This window comes from Rhinoderma darwinii, chromosome 1, assembly GCF_050947455.1.
Source record: "Rhinoderma darwinii isolate aRhiDar2 chromosome 1, aRhiDar2.hap1, whole genome shotgun sequence".
Taxonomy (NCBI): Eukaryota; Metazoa; Chordata; class Amphibia; order Anura; family Rhinodermatidae; genus Rhinoderma; species Rhinoderma darwinii.
Window position 1 is genome coordinate 247,987,436 of NC_134687.1, and position 16,734 is coordinate 248,004,169.

The 16,734-nt window shown below is 41.8% G+C and overlaps 82 pseudogenes; all 82 read right to left on the reverse strand.

Annotated features, from left to right (window-relative positions):
• Positions 1-22: 22 nt before the first annotated feature.
• On the reverse strand, positions 23-141 carry LOC142689205 (5S ribosomal RNA; annotated as a pseudogene).
• A 67-nt stretch (positions 142-208) lies between these two features.
• LOC142710485 (5S ribosomal RNA) lies at positions 209-327 on the reverse strand (annotated as a pseudogene).
• A 67-nt stretch (positions 328-394) lies between these two features.
• On the reverse strand, positions 395-513 carry LOC142734264 (5S ribosomal RNA; annotated as a pseudogene).
• Positions 514-580: 67 nt separating this feature from the next.
• Positions 581-699, reverse strand: LOC142735530 (5S ribosomal RNA; annotated as a pseudogene).
• Positions 700-766: 67 nt separating this feature from the next.
• LOC142697882 (5S ribosomal RNA) lies at positions 767-885 on the reverse strand (annotated as a pseudogene).
• A 67-nt stretch (positions 886-952) lies between these two features.
• On the reverse strand, positions 953-1,071 carry LOC142738235 (5S ribosomal RNA; annotated as a pseudogene).
• Positions 1,072-1,138: 67 nt separating this feature from the next.
• On the reverse strand, positions 1,139-1,257 carry LOC142667771 (5S ribosomal RNA; annotated as a pseudogene).
• Positions 1,258-1,324: 67 nt separating this feature from the next.
• On the reverse strand, positions 1,325-1,443 carry LOC142702740 (5S ribosomal RNA; annotated as a pseudogene).
• A 67-nt stretch (positions 1,444-1,510) lies between these two features.
• Positions 1,511-1,629, reverse strand: LOC142736967 (5S ribosomal RNA; annotated as a pseudogene).
• A 67-nt stretch (positions 1,630-1,696) lies between these two features.
• Positions 1,697-1,815, reverse strand: LOC142676174 (5S ribosomal RNA; annotated as a pseudogene).
• A 67-nt stretch (positions 1,816-1,882) lies between these two features.
• LOC142736808 (5S ribosomal RNA) lies at positions 1,883-2,001 on the reverse strand (annotated as a pseudogene).
• Positions 2,002-2,068: 67 nt separating this feature from the next.
• Positions 2,069-2,187, reverse strand: LOC142729376 (5S ribosomal RNA; annotated as a pseudogene).
• A 67-nt stretch (positions 2,188-2,254) lies between these two features.
• On the reverse strand, positions 2,255-2,373 carry LOC142729874 (5S ribosomal RNA; annotated as a pseudogene).
• A 67-nt stretch (positions 2,374-2,440) lies between these two features.
• LOC142685140 (5S ribosomal RNA) lies at positions 2,441-2,559 on the reverse strand (annotated as a pseudogene).
• Positions 2,560-2,812: 253 nt separating this feature from the next.
• Positions 2,813-2,931, reverse strand: LOC142689326 (5S ribosomal RNA; annotated as a pseudogene).
• A 67-nt stretch (positions 2,932-2,998) lies between these two features.
• Positions 2,999-3,117, reverse strand: LOC142699255 (5S ribosomal RNA; annotated as a pseudogene).
• A 438-nt stretch (positions 3,118-3,555) lies between these two features.
• Positions 3,556-3,674, reverse strand: LOC142711694 (5S ribosomal RNA; annotated as a pseudogene).
• Positions 3,675-3,741: 67 nt separating this feature from the next.
• Positions 3,742-3,860, reverse strand: LOC142722366 (5S ribosomal RNA; annotated as a pseudogene).
• Positions 3,861-3,927: 67 nt separating this feature from the next.
• Positions 3,928-4,046, reverse strand: LOC142716473 (5S ribosomal RNA; annotated as a pseudogene).
• A 67-nt stretch (positions 4,047-4,113) lies between these two features.
• LOC142732411 (5S ribosomal RNA) lies at positions 4,114-4,232 on the reverse strand (annotated as a pseudogene).
• A 67-nt stretch (positions 4,233-4,299) lies between these two features.
• On the reverse strand, positions 4,300-4,418 carry LOC142725435 (5S ribosomal RNA; annotated as a pseudogene).
• Positions 4,419-4,485: 67 nt separating this feature from the next.
• LOC142726777 (5S ribosomal RNA) lies at positions 4,486-4,604 on the reverse strand (annotated as a pseudogene).
• Positions 4,605-4,671: 67 nt separating this feature from the next.
• On the reverse strand, positions 4,672-4,790 carry LOC142691958 (5S ribosomal RNA; annotated as a pseudogene).
• A 67-nt stretch (positions 4,791-4,857) lies between these two features.
• On the reverse strand, positions 4,858-4,976 carry LOC142726799 (5S ribosomal RNA; annotated as a pseudogene).
• A 66-nt stretch (positions 4,977-5,042) lies between these two features.
• On the reverse strand, positions 5,043-5,161 carry LOC142726810 (5S ribosomal RNA; annotated as a pseudogene).
• A 66-nt stretch (positions 5,162-5,227) lies between these two features.
• On the reverse strand, positions 5,228-5,346 carry LOC142725218 (5S ribosomal RNA; annotated as a pseudogene).
• Positions 5,347-5,413: 67 nt separating this feature from the next.
• On the reverse strand, positions 5,414-5,532 carry LOC142674089 (5S ribosomal RNA; annotated as a pseudogene).
• Positions 5,533-5,600: 68 nt separating this feature from the next.
• Positions 5,601-5,719, reverse strand: LOC142736597 (5S ribosomal RNA; annotated as a pseudogene).
• Positions 5,720-5,786: 67 nt separating this feature from the next.
• On the reverse strand, positions 5,787-5,905 carry LOC142699036 (5S ribosomal RNA; annotated as a pseudogene).
• Positions 5,906-5,972: 67 nt separating this feature from the next.
• LOC142735619 (5S ribosomal RNA) lies at positions 5,973-6,091 on the reverse strand (annotated as a pseudogene).
• Positions 6,092-6,158: 67 nt separating this feature from the next.
• On the reverse strand, positions 6,159-6,277 carry LOC142671130 (5S ribosomal RNA; annotated as a pseudogene).
• Positions 6,278-6,344: 67 nt separating this feature from the next.
• LOC142675941 (5S ribosomal RNA) lies at positions 6,345-6,463 on the reverse strand (annotated as a pseudogene).
• A 67-nt stretch (positions 6,464-6,530) lies between these two features.
• LOC142703725 (5S ribosomal RNA) lies at positions 6,531-6,649 on the reverse strand (annotated as a pseudogene).
• Positions 6,650-6,716: 67 nt separating this feature from the next.
• On the reverse strand, positions 6,717-6,835 carry LOC142737732 (5S ribosomal RNA; annotated as a pseudogene).
• Positions 6,836-7,088: 253 nt separating this feature from the next.
• On the reverse strand, positions 7,089-7,207 carry LOC142668932 (5S ribosomal RNA; annotated as a pseudogene).
• Positions 7,208-7,274: 67 nt separating this feature from the next.
• LOC142735499 (5S ribosomal RNA) lies at positions 7,275-7,393 on the reverse strand (annotated as a pseudogene).
• Positions 7,394-7,460: 67 nt separating this feature from the next.
• On the reverse strand, positions 7,461-7,579 carry LOC142736056 (5S ribosomal RNA; annotated as a pseudogene).
• A 252-nt stretch (positions 7,580-7,831) lies between these two features.
• Positions 7,832-7,950, reverse strand: LOC142736763 (5S ribosomal RNA; annotated as a pseudogene).
• A 67-nt stretch (positions 7,951-8,017) lies between these two features.
• On the reverse strand, positions 8,018-8,136 carry LOC142673814 (5S ribosomal RNA; annotated as a pseudogene).
• Positions 8,137-8,203: 67 nt separating this feature from the next.
• On the reverse strand, positions 8,204-8,322 carry LOC142724218 (5S ribosomal RNA; annotated as a pseudogene).
• A 67-nt stretch (positions 8,323-8,389) lies between these two features.
• LOC142675411 (5S ribosomal RNA) lies at positions 8,390-8,508 on the reverse strand (annotated as a pseudogene).
• Positions 8,509-8,575: 67 nt separating this feature from the next.
• On the reverse strand, positions 8,576-8,694 carry LOC142692543 (5S ribosomal RNA; annotated as a pseudogene).
• Positions 8,695-8,761: 67 nt separating this feature from the next.
• Positions 8,762-8,880, reverse strand: LOC142726821 (5S ribosomal RNA; annotated as a pseudogene).
• Positions 8,881-8,946: 66 nt separating this feature from the next.
• LOC142672599 (5S ribosomal RNA) lies at positions 8,947-9,065 on the reverse strand (annotated as a pseudogene).
• Positions 9,066-9,132: 67 nt separating this feature from the next.
• LOC142737628 (5S ribosomal RNA) lies at positions 9,133-9,251 on the reverse strand (annotated as a pseudogene).
• Positions 9,252-9,319: 68 nt separating this feature from the next.
• Positions 9,320-9,438, reverse strand: LOC142736598 (5S ribosomal RNA; annotated as a pseudogene).
• A 259-nt stretch (positions 9,439-9,697) lies between these two features.
• Positions 9,698-9,816, reverse strand: LOC142737582 (5S ribosomal RNA; annotated as a pseudogene).
• A 67-nt stretch (positions 9,817-9,883) lies between these two features.
• On the reverse strand, positions 9,884-10,002 carry LOC142675422 (5S ribosomal RNA; annotated as a pseudogene).
• A 67-nt stretch (positions 10,003-10,069) lies between these two features.
• Positions 10,070-10,188, reverse strand: LOC142736930 (5S ribosomal RNA; annotated as a pseudogene).
• Positions 10,189-10,255: 67 nt separating this feature from the next.
• On the reverse strand, positions 10,256-10,374 carry LOC142693633 (5S ribosomal RNA; annotated as a pseudogene).
• A 67-nt stretch (positions 10,375-10,441) lies between these two features.
• On the reverse strand, positions 10,442-10,560 carry LOC142738198 (5S ribosomal RNA; annotated as a pseudogene).
• A 67-nt stretch (positions 10,561-10,627) lies between these two features.
• LOC142736599 (5S ribosomal RNA) lies at positions 10,628-10,746 on the reverse strand (annotated as a pseudogene).
• Positions 10,747-10,813: 67 nt separating this feature from the next.
• Positions 10,814-10,932, reverse strand: LOC142709276 (5S ribosomal RNA; annotated as a pseudogene).
• Positions 10,933-10,999: 67 nt separating this feature from the next.
• Positions 11,000-11,118, reverse strand: LOC142729646 (5S ribosomal RNA; annotated as a pseudogene).
• Positions 11,119-11,185: 67 nt separating this feature from the next.
• Positions 11,186-11,304, reverse strand: LOC142698843 (5S ribosomal RNA; annotated as a pseudogene).
• Positions 11,305-11,371: 67 nt separating this feature from the next.
• Positions 11,372-11,490, reverse strand: LOC142738295 (5S ribosomal RNA; annotated as a pseudogene).
• Positions 11,491-11,743: 253 nt separating this feature from the next.
• Positions 11,744-11,862, reverse strand: LOC142697196 (5S ribosomal RNA; annotated as a pseudogene).
• A 253-nt stretch (positions 11,863-12,115) lies between these two features.
• LOC142688426 (5S ribosomal RNA) lies at positions 12,116-12,234 on the reverse strand (annotated as a pseudogene).
• A 67-nt stretch (positions 12,235-12,301) lies between these two features.
• LOC142731686 (5S ribosomal RNA) lies at positions 12,302-12,420 on the reverse strand (annotated as a pseudogene).
• Positions 12,421-12,487: 67 nt separating this feature from the next.
• On the reverse strand, positions 12,488-12,606 carry LOC142736890 (5S ribosomal RNA; annotated as a pseudogene).
• A 67-nt stretch (positions 12,607-12,673) lies between these two features.
• On the reverse strand, positions 12,674-12,792 carry LOC142735831 (5S ribosomal RNA; annotated as a pseudogene).
• A 67-nt stretch (positions 12,793-12,859) lies between these two features.
• On the reverse strand, positions 12,860-12,978 carry LOC142693423 (5S ribosomal RNA; annotated as a pseudogene).
• A 67-nt stretch (positions 12,979-13,045) lies between these two features.
• Positions 13,046-13,164, reverse strand: LOC142682361 (5S ribosomal RNA; annotated as a pseudogene).
• Positions 13,165-13,231: 67 nt separating this feature from the next.
• Positions 13,232-13,350, reverse strand: LOC142701021 (5S ribosomal RNA; annotated as a pseudogene).
• A 67-nt stretch (positions 13,351-13,417) lies between these two features.
• Positions 13,418-13,536, reverse strand: LOC142683493 (5S ribosomal RNA; annotated as a pseudogene).
• Positions 13,537-13,603: 67 nt separating this feature from the next.
• LOC142680783 (5S ribosomal RNA) lies at positions 13,604-13,722 on the reverse strand (annotated as a pseudogene).
• A 56-nt stretch (positions 13,723-13,778) lies between these two features.
• LOC142689447 (5S ribosomal RNA) lies at positions 13,779-13,897 on the reverse strand (annotated as a pseudogene).
• Positions 13,898-13,964: 67 nt separating this feature from the next.
• On the reverse strand, positions 13,965-14,083 carry LOC142736891 (5S ribosomal RNA; annotated as a pseudogene).
• A 67-nt stretch (positions 14,084-14,150) lies between these two features.
• LOC142735833 (5S ribosomal RNA) lies at positions 14,151-14,269 on the reverse strand (annotated as a pseudogene).
• A 67-nt stretch (positions 14,270-14,336) lies between these two features.
• Positions 14,337-14,455, reverse strand: LOC142736892 (5S ribosomal RNA; annotated as a pseudogene).
• A 67-nt stretch (positions 14,456-14,522) lies between these two features.
• Positions 14,523-14,641, reverse strand: LOC142735834 (5S ribosomal RNA; annotated as a pseudogene).
• Positions 14,642-14,708: 67 nt separating this feature from the next.
• Positions 14,709-14,827, reverse strand: LOC142684153 (5S ribosomal RNA; annotated as a pseudogene).
• Positions 14,828-14,894: 67 nt separating this feature from the next.
• LOC142689544 (5S ribosomal RNA) lies at positions 14,895-15,013 on the reverse strand (annotated as a pseudogene).
• Positions 15,014-15,080: 67 nt separating this feature from the next.
• LOC142736893 (5S ribosomal RNA) lies at positions 15,081-15,199 on the reverse strand (annotated as a pseudogene).
• A 67-nt stretch (positions 15,200-15,266) lies between these two features.
• LOC142735836 (5S ribosomal RNA) lies at positions 15,267-15,385 on the reverse strand (annotated as a pseudogene).
• Positions 15,386-15,452: 67 nt separating this feature from the next.
• On the reverse strand, positions 15,453-15,571 carry LOC142693434 (5S ribosomal RNA; annotated as a pseudogene).
• Positions 15,572-15,638: 67 nt separating this feature from the next.
• LOC142682372 (5S ribosomal RNA) lies at positions 15,639-15,757 on the reverse strand (annotated as a pseudogene).
• Positions 15,758-15,824: 67 nt separating this feature from the next.
• LOC142701032 (5S ribosomal RNA) lies at positions 15,825-15,943 on the reverse strand (annotated as a pseudogene).
• Positions 15,944-16,010: 67 nt separating this feature from the next.
• LOC142683498 (5S ribosomal RNA) lies at positions 16,011-16,129 on the reverse strand (annotated as a pseudogene).
• A 67-nt stretch (positions 16,130-16,196) lies between these two features.
• On the reverse strand, positions 16,197-16,315 carry LOC142680794 (5S ribosomal RNA; annotated as a pseudogene).
• Positions 16,316-16,371: 56 nt separating this feature from the next.
• LOC142737612 (5S ribosomal RNA) lies at positions 16,372-16,490 on the reverse strand (annotated as a pseudogene).
• A 67-nt stretch (positions 16,491-16,557) lies between these two features.
• On the reverse strand, positions 16,558-16,676 carry LOC142705433 (5S ribosomal RNA; annotated as a pseudogene).
• Positions 16,677-16,734: the final 58 nt, after the last annotated feature.

The window sequence follows — 16,734 nt, forward strand, 5'->3', positions numbered from 1 at the left end:
AAATCTAAACGACATAATAAAAAGTCAACCGCACCACGGATTCCCAGACAGTCTCCCACACTGGTACTAGCGAGGCCTTAAGCTGTGTAACTTCTGCGATCTGACGAGAGCAGGCACATTCAGCTTAGAATGGCCATTGACATTAAAAGCCTTAATCCATAGTCCTATTTAATCTATTGTGAAACAAAATCTAAACAACATAATAAAAAGTCAACCGTATCACGGATTCCCAGACAGTCTCCCACACTGGTACTAGCGAGGCCTTAAGCTGTGTAACTTCTGCGATCTGACGAGAGCAGGGACATTCAGCTTAGAATGGCCATAGACATTAAATGCTTTAATCCATAGTCCTTTTTAATCGATTGTGAAACAAAATCTAAACGACATAATAAAAGGTCAACCGCACCACGGATTCCCAGACAGTCTCCCACACTGGTACTAGCGAGGCCTTAAGCTGTGTAACTTCTGCGTTCTGACAAGAGCAGGCACATTCAGCTTAGAATGGCCATTGACGTTAAATGCTTTAATCCATAGTCCTATTTAATCTATTGTGAAACAAAATCTAAACGACATAATAAAAGGTCAACCGCACCACGGATTCCCAGACAGTCTCCCACACTGGTACTAGCGAGGCCTTAAGCTGTGTAACTTCTGCGATCTGACGAAAGCAGGCACATTCAGCTTAGAATGGCCATTGACATTAAATACTTTAATCCATAGTCCTTTTTAATCGATTGTGAAACAAAATCTAAACGACATAATAAAAAGTCAACCGCACCACGGATTCCCAGACAGTCTCCCACACTGGTACTAGCGAGGCCTTAAGCTGTGTAACTTCTGCGATCTGACAAAAGCAGGCAAATTCAGCTTAGAATGGCCATTGACATGAAATACTTTAATCCATAGTCCTTTTTAATCGATTGTCAAACAAAATCTAAACGACATAATAAAAAGGCAACCGCACCACGGATTCCCAGACAGCCTCCCACACTGGTACTAGCGAGGCCTTAAGCTGTGTAACTTCTGCGATCTGACGAGAGCAGGCACATTCAGCTTAGAATGGCCATTGACGTTAAATGCTTTAATCCATAGTCCTATTTAATCTATTGTGAAACAAAATCTAAACGACATAATAAAAAGTCAACCGCACCACGGATTCCCAGACAGTCTCCCACACTGGTACTAGCAAGGCCTTAAGCTGTGTAACTTCTGCGATCTGACGAGAGCAGGCACATTCAGCTTAGAATGGCCTTTGACATTAAATGCTTTAATCCATAGTCCTTTTTAATCGATTGTGAAACAAAATCTAAACGACATAATAAAAATTCAACCGCACCACGGATTCCCAGACAGTCTCCCACACTGGTACTAGCGAGGCCTTAAGCTGTGTAACTTCTGCAATCTGACGAAAGCAGGCACATTCAGCTTAGAATGGCCATTGACATTAAATGCTTTAATCCATAGTCCTTTTTAATCGATTGTGAAACAAAATCTAAACGACATAATAAAAAGTCAACCGCTCCACGGATTCCCAGACAGTCTCCCACACTGGTACTAGTGAGGCCTTAAGCTGTGTAACTTCTGCGATCTGACGAGAGCAGGCACATTCAGCTTAGAATGGCCATTGACATTAAATGCTTTAATCCATAGTCCTTTTTAATCGATTGTGAAACAAAATCTAAACGACATAATAAAAAGTCAACCGCACCACGGATTCCCAGACAGTCTCCCACACTGGTACTAGCGAGGCATTAAGCTGTGTAACTTCTGCGATCTGACGAGAGCAGGGACATTCAGCTTAGAATGGCCATTGACATTAAATGCTGTAATCCATAGTCCTTTTTAATCGATTGTGAAACAAAATCTAAACGACATAATAAAAATTCAACAGCACCACGGATTCCCAGACAGTCTCCCACACTGGTACTAGCGAGGCCTTAAGCTGTGTAACTTCTGCGATCTGACGAGAGCAGGCACATTCAGCTTAGAATGGCCATTGACGTTAAATGATTTAATCCATAGTCCTATTTAATCTATTGTGAAACAAAATCTAAACGGCATAATAAAAAGTAAACAGCACCACGGATTCCCAGACAGTCTCCAACACTGGTACTAGCGAGGCCTTAAGCTGTGTAACTTCTGCGATCTGACGAGAGCAGGCACATTCAGCTTAGAATGGCCATTGACGTTAAATGCTTTAATCCATAGTCCTATTTAATCTATTGTGAAACAAAATCTAAACGACATAATAAAAAGTCAACCGCACCACGGATTCCCAGACAGTCTCCCACACTGGTACTAGCGAGGCCTTAAGCTGTGTAACTTCTGCGATCTGACGAGAGCAGGCACATTCAGCTTAGAATGGCCATTAACATTAAAAGCCTTAATCCATAGTCCTATTTAATCTATTGTGAAACAAAATCTAAACAACATAATAAAAAGTCAACCGTACCACGGATTCCCAGACAGTCTCCCACACTGGTACTAGCGAGGCCTTAAGCTGTGTAACTTCTGCGATCTGACGAGAGCAGGGACATTTAGCTTAGAATGGCCATTGACTTTAAATGCTTTAATCCATAGTCCTTTTTAATCGATTGTGAAACAAAATCTAAACGACATAATAAAAAGTCAGCCACACCACGGATTCCCAGACAGTCTCCCACACTGGTACTAGCGAGGCATTAAGCTGTGTAACTTCTGCGATCTGACGAGAGCAGGCACATTCAGCTTAGAATGGCCATTGACATTAAATGCTTTAATCCATAGTCCTTTTTAATCGATTGTGAAACAAAATCTAAACGACATAATAAAAAGTCAACCGCACCACGGATTCCCAGACAGTCTCCCACACTGGTACTAGCGAGGCCTTAAGCTGTGTAACTTCTGCGATCTGACGAGAGCAGGCACATTCAGCTTAGAATGGCCATTGACATTAAATGCTTTAATCCATAGTCCTTTTTAATCGATTGTGAAACAAAATCTAAACGACATAATAAAAAGTCAGCCGCACCACGGATTCCCAGACAGTCTCCCACACTGGTACTAGCGAGGCATTAAGCTGTGTAACTTCTGCGATCTGACGAGAGCAGGCACATTCAGCTTAGAATGGCCATTGACGTTAAATGATTTAATCCATAGTCCTATTTAATCTATTGTGAAACAAAATCTAAACGACATAATAAAAAGTCAACCGCACCACGGATTCCCAGACTGTCTCTCACACTGGTACTAGTGAGGCTTTAAGCTGTGTAACTTCTGCGATCTGACGAGAGCAGGCACATTCAGCTTAGAATGGCCATTGACATTAAAAGCTTTAATCCATAGTCCTTTTTAATCGATTGTGAAACAAAATCTAAACGACATAATAAAAATTCAACCCCACACGGATTCCCAGACAGTCTCCCACACTGGTACTAGCGAGGGCTTAAGCTGTGTAACTTCTGCGATCTGACGAGAGCAGGCACATTCAGCTTAGAATGGCCATTGACATTGAATGCTTTAATCCATAGTCCTTTTTAATCGATTGTGAAACAAAATCTAAACGACATAATAAAAAGTCACCCGCACCACGGATTCCCAGACAGTCTCCCACACTGGTACTAGCGAGGCCTTAAGCTGTGTAACTGCTGCAATCTGACGAGAGCAGGGACATTCAGCTTAGAATGGCCATTGACATTAAATGCTTTTATCCATAGTCCTTTTTAATCGATTGTGAAACAAAATCTAAACGACATAATAAAAAGTCAACCGCACCACGCATTCCCAGACAGTCTCCCACACTGGTACTAGCGAGGCCTTAAGCTGTGTAACTTCTGCGATCTGACGAGAGCAGGCACATTCAGCTTAGAATGGCCATTGACATTAAAAGCCTTAATCCATAGTCCTATTTAATCTATTGTGAAACAAAATCTAAACAACATAATAAAAAGTCAACCGCACCACGGATTCCCAGACAGTCTCCCACACTGGTACTAGCGAGGCCTTAAGCTGTGTAACTTCTGCGATCTGACGAGAGCAGGGACTTCCAGCTTAGAATGGCCATTGACATTAAATGCTTTAATCCATAGTCCTTTTTAATCGATTGTGAAACAAAATCTAAACGACATAATAAAAAGTCAACCGCACCACGGATTCCCAGACAGTCTCCCACACTGGTACTAGCGAGGCCTTAAGCTGTGTAACTTCTGCGATCTGACGAGAGCAGGCACATTAAGCTTAGAATGGCCATTGACATTAAATGCTTTAATCCATAGTCCTTTTTAATCGATTGTGAAACAAAATCTAAACGACATAATAAAAAGTCAACCGCACCACGGATTCCCAGACAGTCTCCCACACTGGTACTAGCGAGGCCCTAAGCTGTGTAACTTCTGCGATCTGACGAGAGCAGGCACATCCAGCTTAGAATGGCCATTGACATTAAATGCTTTAATCCATAGTCCTTTTTAATCGATTGTGAAACAAAATCTAAACGACATAATAAAAAGTCAACCGCACCACGGATTCCCAGACAGTCTCCCACACTGGTACTAGCGAGGCCTTAAGCTGTGTAACTTCTGCGATCTGACGAGAGCAGGGACATTCAGCTTAGAATGGCCATTGACATTCAATGCTTTAATCCATAGTCCTTTTTAATCGATTGTGAAACAAAATCTAAACGACATAATAAAAATTCAACCGCACCACGGATTCCCAGACAGTCTACCACACTGGTACTAGCGAGGCCTTAAGCTGTGTAACTTCTGCGTTCTGACGAGAGCAGGCACATTCAGCTTAGAATGGCCATTGCCATTAAAAGCCTTAATCCATAGTCCTATTTAATCTATTGTGAAACAAAATCTAAACAACTTAATAAAAAGTCAACCGCACCACGGATTCCCAGACAGTCTCCCACACTGGTACTAGCGAGGCCTTAAGCTGTGTAACTTCTGCGATCTGACGAGAGCAGGGACATTCAGCTTAGAATGGCCATTGACATTAAATGCTTAATCCATAGTCCTATTTAATCTATTGTGAAACAAAATCTAAACAACATAATAAAAAGTCAACCGCACCACGGATTCCCAGACAGTCTCCCACACTGGTACTAGCGAGGCCTTAAGCTGTGTAACTTCTGCGATCTGACGAGAGCAGGGACATTCAGCTTAGAATGGCCATTGACATTAAATGCTTAATCCATAGTCCTATTTAATCGATTGTGAAACAAAATCTAAACGACATAATAAAAAGTCAACCGCACCACGGATTCCCAGACAGTCTCCAACACTGGTACTAGCGAGGCCTTAAGCTGTGTAACTTCTGCGTTCTGACGAGAGCAGGCACATTCAGCTTAGAATGGCCATTGACGTTAAATGCTTTAATCCATAGTCCTATTTAATCTATTGTGAAACAAAATCTAAACGACATAATAAAAAGGCAACCACACCACGGATTCCCAGACAGTCTCCCACACTGGTACTAGCAAGGCCTTAAGCTGTGTAACTTCTGCGATCTGACGAGAGCAGGCACATTCAGCTTAGAATGGCCATTGACATTAAATGCTTTTCATCCATAGTCCTTTTTAATTGATTGTGAAACAAAATCTAAACGACATAATAAAAATTCAACCGCACCACGGATTCCCAGACAGTCTCCCACACTGGTACTAGCGAGGCCTTAAGCTGTGTAACTTCTGCGATCTGACGAGAGCAGGCACATTCAGCTTAGAATGGCCATTGACGTTAAATGCTTTAATCCATAGTCCTATTTAATCTATTGTGAAACTAAATCTTAACGACATAATAAAAAGTCAACCACACCACGGATTCCCAGACAGTCTCCCACACTGGTACTAGCGAGGCGTTAAGCTGTGTAACTTCTGCGATCTAACGAGAGCAGGCACATTCAGCTTAGAATGGCCATTGACATTAAATGCTTTAATCCATAGTCCTTTTTAATCGATTGTGAAACAAAATCTAAACGACATAATAAAAAGTCAACTGCACCACGGATTCCCAGACAGTCTCCCACACTGGTACTAACGAGGCCTTAAGCTGTGTAACTTCTGCGATCTGACGAGAGCAGGCACATTCAGCTTAGAATGGCCATTGCCATTAAAAGCCTTAATCCATAGTCCTATTTAATCTATTGTGAAACAAAATCTAAACAACATAATAAAAAGTCAACCGCACCACGGATTCCCAGACAGTCTCCCACACTGGTAATAGCGAGGCCTTAAGCTGTGTAACTTCTGCGATCTGACGAGAGCAGGCACATTCAGCTTAGAATGGCCATTAACATTAAATGCTTTAATCCATAGTCCTTTTTAATCGATTGTGAAACAAAATCTAAACGACATAATAAAAAGTCAACCGCACCACGGATTCCCAGACAGTCTCCCACACTGGTACTAACGAGGCCTTAAGCTGTGTAACTTCTGCGATCTGACGAGAGCAGGCACATTCAGCTTAGAATGTCCATTGCCATTAAAAGCCTTAATCCATAGTCCTATTTAATCTATTGTGAAACAAAATCTAAACAACATAATAAAAAGTCAACCGCACCACGGATTCCCAGACAGTCTCCCACACTGGTACTAGCGAGGCCTTAAGCTGTGTAACTTCTGCGATCTGACGAGAGCAGGTACATTCAGCTTAGAATGGCCATTGACATTAAAAGCCTTAATCCATAGTCCTATTTAATCTATTGTGAAACAAAATCTAAACAACATAATAAAAAGTCAACCGCACCACGGATTCACAGACAGTCTCCCACACTGGTACTAGCGAGGCCTTAAGCTGTGTAACTTCTGCGATCTGACGAGAGCAGGGACATTCAGCTTAGAATGGCCATTGACATTAAATGCTTTAATCCATAGTCCTTTTTAATCGATTGTGAAACAAAATCTAAACGACATAATAAAAATTCAACCGCACCACGGATTCCCAGACAGTCTCCCACACTGGTACTAGCGAGGCCTTAAGATGTGTAACTTCTGCGATCTGACGAGAGAAGGCACATTCAGCTTAGAATGGCCATTGCCATTAAAAGCCTTAATCCATAGTCCTATTTAATCTATTGTGAAACAAAATCTAAACAACATAATAAAAAGTCAACCGCACCACGGATTCCCAGACAGTCTCCCACACTGGTACTAGCGAGGCCTTAAACTGTGTAACTTCTGCGATCTGACGAGAGCAGTCACATTCAGCTTAGAATGGCCATTGACATTAAATGCTTTAATCCATAGTCCTTTTTAATCGATTGTGAAACAAAATCTAAACGACATAATAAAAAGTCAACCGCACCACGGATTCCCAGACAGTCTCCCACACTGGTACTAACGAGGCCTTAAGCTGTGTAACTTCTGCGATCTGACGAGAGCAGGCACATTCAGCTTAGAATGGCCATTGCCATTAAAAGCCTTAATCCATAGTCCTATTTAATCTATTGTGAAACAAAATCTAAACAACATAATAAAAAGTCAACCGCACCACGGATTCCCAGACAGTCTCCCACACTAGTACTAGCGAGGCCTTAAGCTGTGTAACTTCTGCGATCTGACGAGAGCAGGCACATTCAGCTTAGAATGGCCATTGACATTAAATGCTTAATCCATAGTCCTTTTTAATCGATTGTGAAACAAAATCTAAACGACATAATAAAAATTCTACCGCACCACGGATTCCCAGACAGTCTCCAACACTGGTACTAGCGAGGCCTTAAGCTGTGTAACTTCTGTGTTCTGACAAGAGCAGGCACATTCAGCTTAGAATGGCCATTGACGTTAAATGCTTTAATCCATAGTCCTATTTAATCTATTGTGAAACAAAATCTAAACGACATAATAAAAAGTCTACCGCACCACGGATTCCCAGACAGTCTCCCACACTGGTACTAGCAAGGCCTTAAGCTGTGTAACTTCTGCGATCTGACGAGAGCAGGCACATTCAGCTTAGAATGGCCATTGACATTAAATGTTTTAATCCATAGTCCTTTTTAATTGATTGTGAAACAAAATCTAAACGACATAATAAAAATTCAACCGCACCACGGATTCCCAGACAGTCTCCCACACTGGTACTAGCGAGGCCTTAAGCTGTGTAACTTTTGCGATCTGACGAGAGCAGGCACATTCAGCTTAGAATGGCCATTGACAATAAATGCTTTAATCCATAGTCCTTTTTAATCGATTGTGAAACAAAATCTAAACGACATAATAAAAAGTCAACCGCACCACGGATTCCCAGACAGTCTCCCACACTGGTACTAGCGAGGCCTTAAGCTGTGTAATTTCTGCGATCTGACGAGAGCAGGGACATTCAGCTTAGAATGGCCATTGACATTAAATGCTTTAATCCATAGTCCTTTTTAATCGATTGTGAAACAAAATCTAAACGACATAATAAAAATTCAACCGCACCACGGATTCCCAGACAGTCTCCCACACTGATACTAGCGAGGCCTTAAGCTGTGTAACTTCTGCGATCTGACGAGAGCAGGCACATTCAGCTTAGAATGGCCATTGACATTAAATGCTTTAATCCATAGTCCTATTTAATCTATTGTGAAACTAAATCTTAACGACATAATAAAAAGTCAACCACACCACGGATTCCCAGACAGTCTCGCACACTGGTACTAGCGAGGCCTTAAGCTGTGTAACTTCTGCGATCTGACGAGAGCAGGCACATTCAGCTTAGAATGGCCATTGACGTTAAATGCTTTAATCCATAGTCCTATTTAATCTATTGTGAAACAAAATCTAAACGACATAATAAGAAGTCAACCGCACCACGGATTCCCAGACAGTCTCCCACACTGGTACTAGCGAGGCCTTAAGCTGTGTAACTTCTGCGATCTGACGAGAGCAGGGACATTCAGCTTAGAATGGCCATTGACATTAAATGCTTAATCCATAGTCCTATTTAATCGATTGTGAAACAAAATCTAAACGACATAATAAAAAGTCAACCGCACCACGGATTCCCAGACAGTTTCCAACACTGGTACTAGCGAGGCCTTAAGCTGTGTAACATCTGCGTTCTGACGAGAGCAGGCACATTCAGCTTAGAATGGCCATTGACGTTAAATGCTTTAATCCATAGTCCTATTTAATCTATTGTGAAACAAAATCTAAACGACATAATAAAAAGGCAACCGCACCACGGATTCCCAGACAGTCTCCCACACTGGTACTAGCAAGGCCTTAAGCTGTGTAACTTCTGCGATCTGACGAGAGCAGGCACATTCAGCTTAGAATGGCCATTGACATTAAATGCTTTTCATCCATAGTCCTTTTTAATTGATTGTGAAACAAAATCTAAACGACATAATAAAAATTCAACCGCACCACGGATTCCCAGACAGTCTCCCACACTGGTACTAGCGAGGCCTTAAGCTGTGTAACTTCTGCGATCTGACGAGAGCAGGCACATTCAGCTTAGAATGGCCATTGACGTTAAATGCTTTAATCCATAGTCCTATTTAATCTATTGTGAAACTAAATCTTAACGACATAATAAAAAGTCAACCACACCACGGATTCCCAGACAGTCTCCCACACTGGTACTAGTGAGGCGTTAAGCTGTGTAACTTCTGCGATCTAACGAGAGCAGGCACATTCAGCTTAGAATTGCCATTGCCATTGACATTAAATGTTTTAATCCATAGTCCTTTTTAATTGATTGTGAAACAAAATCTAAACGACATAATAAAAATTCAACCGCACCACGGATTCCCAGACAGTCTCCCACACTGGTACTAGCGAGGCCTTAAGCTGTGTAATTTCTGCGATCTGACGAGAGCAGGGACATTCAGCTTAGAATGGCCATTGACATTAAATGCTTTAATCCATAGTCCTTTTTAATCGATTGTGAAACAAAATCTAAACGACATAATAAAAATTCAACCGCACCACGGATTCCCAGACAGTCTCCCACACTGATACTAGCGAGGCCTTAAGCTGTGTAACTTCTGCGATCTGACGAGAGCAGGCACATTCAGCTTAGAATGGCCATTGACATTAAATGCTTTAATCCATAGTCCTATTTAATCTATTGTGAAACTAAATCTTAACGACATAATAAGAAGTCAACCACACCACGGATTCCCAGACAGTCTCCCACACTGGTACTAGCGAGGCCTTAAGCTGTGTAACTTCTGCGATCTGACGAGAGCAGGCACATTCAACTTAGAATGGCCATTGACGTTAAATGCTTTAATCCATAGTCCTATTTAATCTATTGTGAAACAAAATCTAAACGACATAATAAGAAGTCAACCGCACCACGGATTCCCAGACAGTCTCCCACACTGGTACTAGCGAGGCCTTAAGCTGTGTAACTTCTGCGATCTGACGAGAGAAGGCACATTCAGCTTAGAATGGCCATAGACATTAAATGCTTTAATCCATAGTCCTTTTTAATCGATTGTGAAACAAAATCTAAACGACATAATAAAAAGTCAACCGCACCACGGATTCCCAGACAGTCTCCCACACTGGTACTAGCGAGGCCTTAAGCTGTGTAACTTCTGCGATCTGACGAGGGCAGGGACATTCAGCTTAGAATGGCCATTGACATCAAATGCTTTAATCCATAGTCCTTTTTAATCGATTGTGAAACAAAATCTAAACGACATAATAAAAATTCAACCGCACCACGGATTCCCAGACAGTCTCCCACACTGGTACTAGCGAGGCCTTAAGCTGTGTAACTTCTGCGATCTGACGAGAGCAGGCACATTCAGCTTAGAATGGCCATTGACGTTAAATGCTTTAATCCATAGTCCTATTTAATCTATTGTGAAACAAAATGTAAACGACATAATAAAAAGTCAACCGCACCACGGATTCCCAGACAGTCTCCCACACTGGTACTAGCGAGGCGTTAAGCTGTGTAACTTCTGCGATCTATCGAGAGCAGGCACATTCAGCTTAGAATGGCCATTGACATTAAATGCTTTAATCCATAGTCCTTTTTAATCGATTGTGAAACAAAATCTAAACGACATAATAAAAAGTCAACCGCACCACGGATTCCCAGACAGTCTCCCACACTGGTACTAGCGAGGCCTTAAGCTGCGTAACTTCCGCGGTCTGACGAGAGCAGGCACATTCAGCTTAGAATGGCCATTGACATTAAATGCTTTAATCCATAGTCCTTTTTAATCGATTGTGAAACAAAATCTAAACAACATAATAAAAAGTCAACCGCACCACGGATTCCCAGACAGTCTCCCTCACTGATACTAGCAAGGCCTTAAGCTGTGTAACTTCTGCGATCTGACGAGAGCAGGGACATTCAGCTTAGAATGGCCATTGACATTAAATGCTTTAATCCATAGTCCTTTTTAATCGATTGTGAAACAAAATCTAAACTACATAATAAAAATTCAACCGCACCACAGATTCCCAGACAGTCTCCCACACTGGTACTAGCGAGGCCTTAAGCTGTGTAACTTCTGCGATCTGACGAGAGCAGGCACATTCAGCTTAGAATGGCCATTGACGTTAAATGCTTTAATCCATAGTCCTATTTAATCTATTGTGAAACAAAATCTAAACGACATAATAAAAAGTCAACCGCACCACGGATTCCCAGACAGTCTCCCACACTGGTACTAGCGAGCCGTTAAGCTGTGTAACTTCTGCTATCTAACGAGAGCAGGCACATTCAGCTTAGAATGGCCATTGACATTAAATGCTTTAATCCATAGTCCTTTTTAATCGATTATGAAACAAAATCTAAACGACATAATAAAAAGGCAACCGCACCACGGATTCCCAGACAGTCTCCCACACTGGTACTAGCGAGGCCTTAAGCTGTGTAACTTCCGCAATCTGACGAGAGCAGGGACATTCAGCTTAGAATGGCCATTGACATTAAATGCTTTAATCCATAGTCCTTTTTAATCGATTGTGAAACAAAATCTAAACGACATAATAAAAATTCAACCGCACCACAGATTCCCAGACAGTCTCCCACACTGGTACTAGCGAAGCCTTAAGCTGTGTAACTTCTTCGATCTGACGAGAGCAGGCACATTCAGCTTAGAATGGCCATTGACGTTAAATGTTTTAATCCATAGTCCTATTTAATCTATTGTGAAACAAAATCTAAACGACATAATAAAATGTCAACCGCACCACGGATTCCCAGACAGTCTCCCACACTGGTACTAGCGAGGCGTTAAGCTGTGTAACTTCTGCGATCTAACGAGAGCAGGCACATTCAGCTTAGAATGGCCATTGACATTAAATGCTTTAATCCATAGTCCTTTTTAATCGATTGTGAAACAACATCTAAACGACATAATAAAAAGTCAACCGCACCACGGATTCCCAGACAGTCTCCCACACTGGTACTAGCGAGGCCTTAAGCTGTGTAACTTCTGCGATCTGATGAGAGCAGGCACATTCAGCTTAGAATGGCCATTGACATTAAAAGCCTTAATCCATACTCCTATTTAATCTATTGTGAAACAAAATCTAAACAACATAATAAAAAGTCAACCGCACCACGGATTCCCAGACAGTCTCCCACACTGGTACTAGCGAGGCCTTAAGCTGTGTAACTTCTGCGATCTGACGAGAGCAGGGACATTCAGCTTAGAGTGGCCATTGACATTAAGCGCTTTAATACATAGTCCTTTTTAATCGATTGTGAAACAAAATCTAAACGACATAATAAAAAATCAACCGCACCACGGATTCCCAGACAGTTTCCCACACTGGTACTAGCGAGGCCTTAAGCTGTGTAACTTCTGCGTTCTGACGAGAGCAGGCACATTCAGCTTAGAATGGCCATTGACGTTTAATGCTTTAATCCATAGTCCTATTTAATCTATTGTGAAACAAAATCTAAACGACATAATAAAAAGTCATCCGCACCACGGATTCCCAGACAGTCTCCCACACTGGTACTAGCAAAGCCTTAAGCTGTGTAACTTCTGCGATCTGACGAGAGCAGGCACATTCAGCTTAGAATGGCCATTGACATTAAATGCTTTAATCCATAGTCCTTTTTAATCGATTGTGAAACAAAATCTAAACGACATAATAAAAAGGCAACCGCACCACGGATTCCCAGACAGTCTCCCACACTGGTACTAGCGAGGCCTTAAGCTGTGTAACTTCTGCAGTCTGACGAGAGCAGGCACATTCAGCTTAGAATGGCCATTGACATTAAATGCTTTAATCCATAGTCCTTTTTAATCGATTGTGAAACAAAATCTAAACAACATAATAAAAAGTCTACCGCACCACGGATTCCCAGACAGTCTCCCACACTGTTACTAGCAAGGCCTTAAGCTGTGTAACTTCTGCGATCTGACGAGAGCAGGGACATTCAGCTTAGAATGGCCATTGACATTAAATGCTTTAATCCATAGTCCTTTTTAATCGATTGTGAAACAAAATCTAAACGACATAATAAAAATTCAACCGCACCACGGATTCCCAGACAGTCTCCCACACTGGTACTAGCGAGGCCTTAAGATGTGTAACTTCTGCGATCTGACGAGAGCAGGCACATTCAGCTTAGAATGGCCATTGACGTTAAATGTTTTAATCCATAGTCCTATTTAATCTATTGTGAAACAAAATCTAAACAACATAATAAAAAGTCAACCGCACCACGGATTCCCAGACAGTCTCCCACACTGGTACTAGCGAGGCGTTAAGCTGTGTAACTTCTGCGATCTAACGAGAGCAGGCACATTCAGCTTAGAATGGCCATTGACATTAAATGCTTTAATCCATAGTCCTTTTTAATCGATTGTGAAACAACATAATAAAAAGTCAACCGCACCACGGATTCCCAGACAGTCTCCCACACTGGTACTAGCGAGGCCTTAAGCTGTGTAACTTCTGCGATCTGACGAGAGCAGGCACATTCAGCTTAGAATGGCCATTGACATTAAAAGCCTTAATCCATACTCCTATTTAATCTATTGTGAAACAAAATCTAAACAACATAATAAAAAGTCAACCGCACCACGGATTCCCAGACAGTCTCCCACACTGGTACTAGCGAGGCCTTAAGCTGTGTAACTTCTGCGATCTGACGAGAGCAGGGACATTCAGCTTAGAGTGGCCATTGACATTAAGTGCTTTAATACATAGTCCTTTTTAATCGATTGTGAAACAAAATCTAAACGACATAATAAAAAATCAACCGCACCACGGATTCCCAGACAGTTTCCCACACTGGTACTAGCGAGGCCTTAAGCTGTGTAACTTCTGCGTTCTGACGAGAGCAGGCACATTCAGCTTAGAATGGCCATTGACGTTTAATGCTTTAATCCATAGTCCTATTTAATCTATTGTGAAACAAAATCTAAACAACATAATAAAAAGTCAACCGCACCACGGATTCCCAGACAGTCTCCCACACTGGTACTAGCGAGGCCTTAAGCTGTGTAACTTCTGCGATCTGACGAGAGCAGGGACATTCAGCTTAGAGTGGCCATTGACATTAAGTGCTTTAATACATAGTCCTTTTTAATCGATTGTGAAACAAAATCTAAACGACATAATAAAAAATCAACCGCACCACGGATTCCCAGACAGTTTCCCACACTGGTACTAGCGAGGCCTTAAGCTGTGTAACTTCTGCGTTCTGACGAGAGCAGGCACATTCAGCTTAGAATGGCCATTGACGTTTAATGCTTTAATCCATAGTCCTATTTAATCTATTGTGAAACAAAATCTAAACGACATAATAAAAATTCAACCGCACCACAGATTCCCAGACAGTCTCCCACACTGGTACTAGCGAAGCCTTAAGCTGTGTAACTTCTGCGATCTGACGAGAGCAGGCACATTCAGCTTAGAATGGCCATTGACGTTAAATGTTTTAATCCATAGTCCTATTTAATCTATTGTGAAACAAAATCTAAACGACATAATAAAAAGTCAACCGCACCACGGATTCCCAGACAGTCTCCCACACTGGTACTAGCGAGGCCTTAAGCTGTGTAACTTCTGCGATCTGACGAGAGCAGGCACATTCAGCTTAGAATGGCCATTGACATTAAAAGCCTTAATCCATACTCCTATTTAATCTATTGTGAAACAAAATCTAAACAACATAATAAAAAGTCAACCGCACCACGGATTCCCAGACAGTCTCCCACACTGGTACTAGCGAGGCCTTAAGCTGTGTAACTTCTGCGATCTGACGAGAGCAGGGACATTCAGCTTAGAGTGGCCATTGACATTAAGTGCTTTAATACATAGTCCTTTTTAATCGATTGTGAAACAAAATCTAAACGACATAATAAAAAATCAACCGCACCACGGATTCCCAGACAGTTTCCCACACTGGTACTAGCGAGGCCTTAAGCTGTGTAACTTCTGCGTTCTGACGAGAGCAGGCACATTCAGCTTAGAATGGCCATTGACGTTTAATGCTTTAATCCATAGTCCTATTTAATCTATTGTGAAACAAAATCTAAACGACATAATAAAAAGTCATCCGCACCACGGATTCCCAGACAGTCTCCCACACTGGTACTAGCAAAGCCTTAAGCTGTGTAACTTCTGCGATCTGACGAGAGCAGGCACATTCAGCTTAGAATGGCCATTGACATTAAATGCTTTAATCCATAGTCCTTTTTAATCGATTGTGAAACAAAATCTAAACGACATAATAAAAAGGCAACCGCACCACGGATTCCCAGACAGTCTCCCACACTGGTACTAGCGAGGCCTTAAGCTGTGTAACTTCTGCAGTCTGACGAGAGCAGGCACATTCAGCTTAGAATGGCCATTGACATTAAATGCTTTAATCCATAGTCCTTTTTAATCGATTGTGAAACAAAATCTAAACAACATAATAAAAAGTCTACCGCACCACGGATTCCCAGACAGTCTCCCACACTGTTACTAGCAAGGCCTTAAGCTGTGTAACTTCTGCGATCTGACGAGAGCAGGGACATTCAGCTTAGAATGGCCATTGACATTAAATGCTTTAATCCATAGTCCTTTTTAATCGATTGTGAAACAAAATCTAAACGACATAATAAAAATTCAACCGCACCACGGATTCCCAGACAGTCTCCCACACTGGTACTAGCGAGGCCTTAAGATGTGTAACTTCTGCGATCTGACGAGAGCAGGCACATTCAGCTTAGAATGGCCATTGACGTTAAATGTTTTAATCCATAGTCCTATTTAATCTATTGTGAAACAAAATCTAAACAACATAATAAAAAGTCAACCGCACCACGGATTCCCAGACAGTCTCCCACACTGGTACTAGCGAGGCGTTAAGCTGTGTAACTTCTGCGATCTAACGAGAGCAGGCACATTCAGCTTAGAATGGCCATTGACATTAAATGCTTTAATCCATAGTCCTTTTTAATCGATTGTGAAACAACATAATAAAAAGTCAACCGCACCTCGGATTCCCAGACAGTCTCCCACACTGGTACTAGCGAGGCCTTAAGCTGTGTAACTTCTGCGATCTGACGAGAGCAGGCACATTCAGCTTAGAATGGCCATTGACATTAAAAGCCTTAATCCATACTCCTATTTAATCTATTGTGAAACAAAATCTAAACAACATAATAAAAAGTCAACCGCACCACGGATTCCCAGACAGTCTCCCACACTGGTACTAGCGAGGCCTTAAGCTGTGTAACTTCTGCGATCTGACGAGAGAAGGGACATTCAGCTTAGAGTGGCCATTGACATTAAGTGCTTTAATACATAGTCCTTTTTAATCGATTGTGAAACAAAATCTAAACGAC